The sequence below is a fragment of the Sorex araneus genome, chromosome 1 (assembly GCF_027595985.1).
Source record: "Sorex araneus isolate mSorAra2 chromosome 1, mSorAra2.pri, whole genome shotgun sequence".
Taxonomy (NCBI): domain Eukaryota; kingdom Metazoa; phylum Chordata; class Mammalia; order Eulipotyphla; family Soricidae; genus Sorex; species Sorex araneus.
The window spans coordinates 222,687,553-222,694,354 of NC_073302.1; the positions used below are offsets into that span (position 1 = coordinate 222,687,553).

Sequence of the window (6,802 nt, forward strand, 5' to 3'; positions counted from 1 at the left end):
CATTTTCCAAAATCTTAAGCTGTTAGTTATTTATGTAGGCTCTTTCTTTCTTCCTGATGAGTGCTGGCAGAGTTATAAACTTTCCTCTTAATACGGCTTTTGCTGTGTCCCACAAATTCTGGTAGCTTGTGTCCTATTCTCATTTGTTTCCAGGAATCTTTTTATTTCCTCTTTGATTTCTTCTCTAAGCCACTGGTTGTTCAGTATCAAACTGTTTAATTTCCAGGTATTTCATGAATTTGCGTGTAATCCTTGCACAGGGGCCATACTGATCTTCTCTGTATTGTTCCAAATTCTTTCGCAAATTTTTATGTGTTTGATATTCCATTTATGTGTGCTTCACTTCTATTTTCAGTGCCACATTGTCTGAAAAGATAGTTGATACGATTTCTATCCTCTTAATTTTATGAAGGTGTGCTTTGTGGCCCAGTGTGTGGTCTATCTTGTAGAATGTCCCTTATGCACTGAAGAAGGATGTGCATCCAGCTAATGGAAAAGTCACATATGTATACACAAACACACATATATGTATACATATATATATATTACCCCCATCTTCCATTACTTCCCTCAAATAAAGTATTCTCTTGCTGATCTTTAGTCTGTTTGATCTATTGAGAGGTGACAAAGCAGTGTTAAAATCTCCAAAAAGTGTTGTGTTGCTATCAATGTTTTTCTTCAAGTCTATTAGAAGTTGTTTTTAAGTATCTTGCTGGTCTGTCATTAGGTGCATATATGTTTCAAAGTGTGAGCTCTTTCTGATGTACAGATCCTTTGATCATTAAGAAATGACCTTCCTGTCTCTTATAACCTTCTTTAGCCTGAAGTCTATGTGGTCTAAAACTAGTATGGCCACTCCAGTTTTTTTGAGGGGTTCTTTTCTTGAAGAATCGTTTTCCAGCCTTTGACTTTGAGCCCATGTTAGCTTTGATTGTTCAGATGTGTTTCTTGCAGGCAGCAGAATTTTGGGTTAAATTTTCTAATTCATCCTGCCACCCTGTGTCTTTGAATTGGTACATGTAGTCCATTGACATTGAGAGAAATTATTGTGATGGGGATTTGTGATATCTTTATGTAGAAATTTGGTATACTTGTAAGTCTTGTCTCATCTTAAAGTAGCCATGCTAGTTACTCTTGCAACAAAAATATGGAACACTTCACAAATTTGCATGTCATCTCTGTGCAAGGACCATGGTAATCTCTGTATCATTCCAATTTTAGTGTATGTGCTGCCAAAGTGAGTATAAGAGTTGATTTTTTTCATCTTTTTTTCTTGTGATTTCTTTGAGTGTTGTCCTTACTCCTATAGCAGACAGCGATTCCTAATCAAGGAAGGTATTTCAAAGCACCTTGAACTGATAGATTTAGGACTCTAATGCCCCAGAATATGGTTTTTACCATATTATCTTTTACCATACCCAGGGCATCTATTTTGCAAAACAATTCTTTGGAAGATGGTGAATCAGTCTTGTTTAATGCCCTTCATTCATTAAGACCATTAAGCTAGCGCCTTTTGCTGTCCTCACCTCAGTCCTGTGTACATCTCTAGGAAAAGGTGGATGGTATTATCTGCACTTTGACCACCTTGAATGTAAGTAGGATTTTTCTCCTGAAGGAAGAAGGAAGAAGCATACTGATCATTTCATTCCACCTTCTTACAAGTTCAACTTGAATGGAAGGTGAGACTTATGAGGCTGGTGCAAAGGACCGGAAAAAGGGTCTCAGTGAATTTTAATGGCCAAGACACATTAACAACACAGATGCCTCAAAGTAATCTGTGTGCCTCTATGTGTATAGTGAGTTTAATATCTATTGATAGTGATTCTCAGTCATGTCATGTAGGATAACATTGGGTTTGTCCTTTTAGCCTTGCCATAGGGAATTTAGTTTGCCTTAAAGCAATGGCCTTTCTGTATGGACACAGGAAGACAGTTAATATTATGCTTTGTAACTTGGCAGCTGATTGACTCCAATAATATTTACTCCTGGGCATTTGCTTTCTCAACTCAGTTGCCCTTAGTTCCTAGCACCCCAAAAGCAGGGTCCCGATGAGGGACTGAATGGACCCAGGGCAAGCTGTGAGCTACCCTGGCATCGAAATGGGCCAGACCAAAGCGCTACAATACTTAACTACAAGTTGAGAACATGGTCATAGAAAAATGCTGTTATGATCCAAAAGTAACGATGAGACTAGGACCCTGCTGGGTTTAGGAAGACTAACTTGACCTGAGGACTGTGGTCTGGAATATATAGTGAGATGTCCTCAGGAAGAACAAAACTTTAAGTTTGATATATCTCTTTTTTTTTTTTTTTTTTGCTTTTTGGGTCACACCCGGCGATGCACAGGGGTCACTCCTGGCTCAAGCACTCAGGAATCACCCCTGGCGGTGCTCAGGGGACCATATGGGATGCTGGGATTTGAACTCGGGTCGGCCGCGTGCAAGGCAAACGCCCTACCCGCTGTGCTATCGCTCCAGCCCCTTGATATATCTCTTACTGTGCTCATACAGAATGACATTGCTAGAAATATTAGAAGCAGATTTACTACAACTAATTAAGTGGATTACTAGCTGAGAAAAGATGAAAGCAACACACCCTGGATGGGATCCTGCCCTTACGCGAATCTCCTAGTAATCTGGAGTAATCTCCTTAGATGAGAATTTGTTAATCTCCTGGAGGAGCGGTCTTACTCCTCTTTGCTGATTTGTTAATGTTCAACCCACCTTCGTGTCACCACCCTATGTGATTGCTATGTAAAGTAAGACTGTAAGAGAAGTGGGAGAGAAGACACAGAAGGGAGAAGACACAGAAGTAGAGCACAGAGCAAAAGAGAATCAGAGAGTCATCGGAGCCAGAAGCAGGGGAAAGAAAGACACAAAGCGAGTGAGAATCAGAGTCAGAGTGAGAGTCAGAAGTGAGAGTGAGTGGGGCTCCAGAGACTGAAGCAGAAAGGCTCCAGAGAGAGAGAGATCAGAAGAAGAGAGGTGGAAGAGACCAGAGGAGAGACTGCAGAGACAGAGTCAGAGATAGAGAGACAGATAGAAGAGAGCACAGCGGCACACACAGAAGCAGAGCACAAAGGAGGAGCCATCCCGATCTGGTCCATACATAGCAGCTCGAGAGCACCGAACATGAGCAGTGCACGCGCACGCAAGAGAGAGAGAGAAAGAGAGAGAGCACCACTCCGAGAGCCCTCGAATACAACACACACATCACATCACCCCTTCTGCATGCGCACTTATATTTTTTACAATGCCACATGGGCAAAACAGACCTTAATTAAAAATTAAGTTCTCTGAGCAGAGTGGGGTTTCTTAGGTGATTGAACAAGTGTGGAATAATTTATTACTAAGTACATAAGCAGTTTTATTGATGTGTACTCTTCAATCTAAAATTAATTCCAAATATCTCTAAAACACAATTATCATGACTGTGTGTTTCATCAGTATCTCAGCTGAACACTAGGGAGTTGTCCTGTCAGGTTTCTGAATAGTCGAATAAATCAACAAAGCCAAATGAAAGTAACAGGAAAGTATTTAATCACTTGTTGAGGTGGTATGAGCAAGAGGGTAAAAGCAGAGAAGCGAAAGCTCTTCCGTTCCACATGCAAGGCTTCTGGAGGTCAGTGCAGATGTGGTTTACTATGGAAGTAACTCCAGGACAAAGAATTCTGCATTATTATGGCTCCAATAGTTTTATTGATTATCTAGGAGCCTGATCAGACTGATATCTAATGTAGAGAGGAGAGGAAGAGAGAAAATGAGACACTAGAATGGAGAAACTGTGGGTAAAGTTTGTCCATAGTCACTGTGAGAAAATATGTTGTCAAGATTTCCAACTAAGAAGCCAGAGAAATAATACAGGGTTTAATGTGCTTGCCTTGCATATGGTCAACTCCTCTTCAACCCCCACTAGGGGGTTGACACTAGGTCCCCAAAGTACCACCAGATTCCTGAGCACAGAGCCAGGAATAGCCCTAAATAGCCTGGTGTGACCCTAAAATCTTTTTAAAAATCTATTAATTTTACATTTATTATGTTTGGGATGCCTGCGACTCAAACACTGTCCCTGTCATTGGCATGCAAGGTAAGGCACTTGCCTATTTCTCTGCCCCTTTGGTTCTTTTAGGGAAATTAAAAAGAAAAAATTAAATTCAAAATGAAATTTTACTTAACACTTTCTATGTGTAAATTTCTATGCTAAGTACTGTGGTATAAACAGTGATATCTGAGTAATTTACATGTATATAATAAAGACAGATAATATATGAGAAATCCTTTATATAAATTTCCAAACTGCATAGAATTTATTAAATATATTAAGAATGAATTGGAGATTTTGATTATAGCATGAAGATTATTTCCCTGTTAGAAGTTATTCTTCTAAAATGCAATAAAATAACAAATTTTGAAAATGTTGGTTATTAATTCATTAATTCAATGAATATTTGTTAGTCTGGGGGTGTGGTGCCTCCAGGAGGTCAACCTGTACCCTCAGGGGAGAGCGTCAGCAGCCTGATGGTGCCGTCAGGCTTCCTGATAACCCCAGATTGCCTCTGTGCTTTTGGCTGGACCCCAACACCTCAGAGCTAATGAAATTAAATGAAATTTAATTTCCCGAGAAATTAAACCACCAAAAGTTAGATATGTGGTAGTCATGTTCACAAATCACCTCTGGCTCAGCTATACAAGCTCATCTATTGACCTTGCTTCGGAGACCCATACATAAATCTTGAAAGAGATCAAAAGCCAACGTTAATCTAAGACCTGCAAAGACTGAACACACTAGAGTAAATTGGAGGGGGGCAGGTTAGTTGGGGCCCACCCAGCCAGATCCTAGGGCAGCCACTAGCTCCCACAATCCAAAACCGCAAACCATGCCCTTGTTTGGATTCCACCATCTCAGGATGAATCTCACTGAGCTGTAACTGCTGAAAATTTGGGTATGTGGGTTTTGTGACTGAAATCTCCAAGCTTTCCTGGGGTCGGGATGGGCAGCCCACTCCCACTGTCCTGTACTTATGGAAACCTTGGCAGTCATGCTACTCAAAGCTACTCCAGCCTTACCTTCCTGATAAAAATGCTGAAAGAGGGCTGGAGAGATAGCACAGCGGGTAGGGCGTTTGCCTTGCACGCGGCCGACCCGGGTTCAAATCCCAGCATCCCATATGGTCCCCTGAGCACGGCCAGGGGTAATTCCTGAGTGCAGAGCCAGGAGTAACCCCTGTGCATCGCCAGGTGTGACCCAAAAAAGCAAAAAAAAAAAATGCTGAAAGCCCTGAACAATCATGATGATCTCTTAGTACCTGTTTGGGAACCATAACGCACAAAAGATAAAGGAGAGAGGGGCTGGATCGATAGCACAGAGGGTAAAGCATTTGCCTTACACGTGACTGACCCGGGTTCGATTCCCAACATCCCATATGGTCCCCTGAGCACTGCCAGGAGTAATTCCTGAGTGCATGAGCCAGGAGTAATCTCTGTGCATCGCTGGGTGTGACCCAAAATTAAAAAAAAAAGGAGAGAGAGAGGAAGAATTAAAGTGCCTGCCATAGAGGCAGCCTGGGGGTGGGGGGTGGGGTGTTGGGGGATGGTTATAGGGAAACAGGGGACATTGGTGGTGGGAAATGTACACTGGTGGAAGGATGCGTGTTGGATCATTGTATGACTGGAACCAAATTATTAATAGCTTTGTAATGGTCTATCTCACAGATATTCAATAAAATTTTTTTATATCCTTATATCCTTAATTGGTTATATCCTTATATCCTTATATCCTTAATTGGTATCTCAGACTACTGAAAGAACTTAAAAGCACAGCATATCTATTTTTGTGTTCTCAATAGAAAAAAATTGTTATTCACCTGTGTGCCAATAGCTTGAAGAATGCTAAACTCAAAGACACATCAATGGCTGTCTTTGGCATGTATACTGTAGTTGCAGGTATGTAAGGTTTTAGAGTCAGTTCGTGGACAAGAAATAAAGAGGAGCAAGTGGCAAAGAGCATCAATGGATAATGTAGGAGGAGCTTGCAAAGGAGACAGAAAGATTTGGCATGAGAAGAGGGAAGAAACAGAAGAGTGGGATACTAATAAGTATCATGAGAAAAATGCAAGGGAGGATATTTCCTGGCAAGTGTCACAGTCTGTTGAGCTTTTGGTCAGGATAAGTATCTTTTCGATTTAGTGGTAAAAAGGTAGCTTTGATGGGGGTATTTTAAAAAATTACTTTAAAAATAGAATCACCAAGAGATACACAGTTAGAAAGTTGTTCACAATTGAGTTTCAGTCATATGCTATTCTAGCACCCTTCCAGTATAATGGGGGCATTTTTGAAGGAATATCCCTGGTGGGAAGACGAGGGCATCTGAATCTTAACACTTTTTACCAGAAACATGATCTGTACTCACATAATTTACACTGTCTCCCCTGCTCTTTGATGCATGTTTTCTTGCAACATTGCCTTGTGAATCTCACCACAAGTGATGGTCCCTATTTAAGACCAGTACATGTTTCTGGGGAATAATATACTTTTTGGTTGCATGGAGAGTCTCTAAAGCAATGCAAGGAGGTGTGGTGGCCCCACAGGCATTTCTCAGACAACTTGGCCATGGTGCTTGGGGTTCTCCAAGGCTATACAGCCTTTGATACTCTGGCAATCAGGTGGTGCTGGGAATCAACTTGTGTGCATGTGAGGCAAGTTCCATAAGCACTGCACTATCTCCCGGGGTCCTGGGTATTAGATTTATGTCAGCATTTCAAGGTCCTCCCTTTTGTCAGAAGGCAGAAACTCACCCGGGAGAA

At 41.3% G+C, this 6,802-nt stretch overlaps 2 non-coding genes across 2 annotated transcripts; both read right to left on the reverse strand.

Annotated features, from left to right (window-relative positions):
- Nucleotides 1-215: 215 nt before the first annotated feature.
- Nucleotides 216-324, reverse strand: LOC129401410 (U6 spliceosomal RNA). Its single transcript, XR_008628326.1, has one exon. It is a non-coding gene; the product is annotated as a U6 spliceosomal RNA (small nuclear RNA).
- Nucleotides 325-1,141: 817 nt separating this feature from the next.
- On the reverse strand, nt 1,142-1,245 carry LOC129401395 (U6 spliceosomal RNA). The gene has a single exon (XR_008628313.1). It is a non-coding gene; the product is annotated as a U6 spliceosomal RNA (small nuclear RNA).
- Between the last annotated feature and the right edge of the window lie 5,557 nt (nt 1,246-6,802).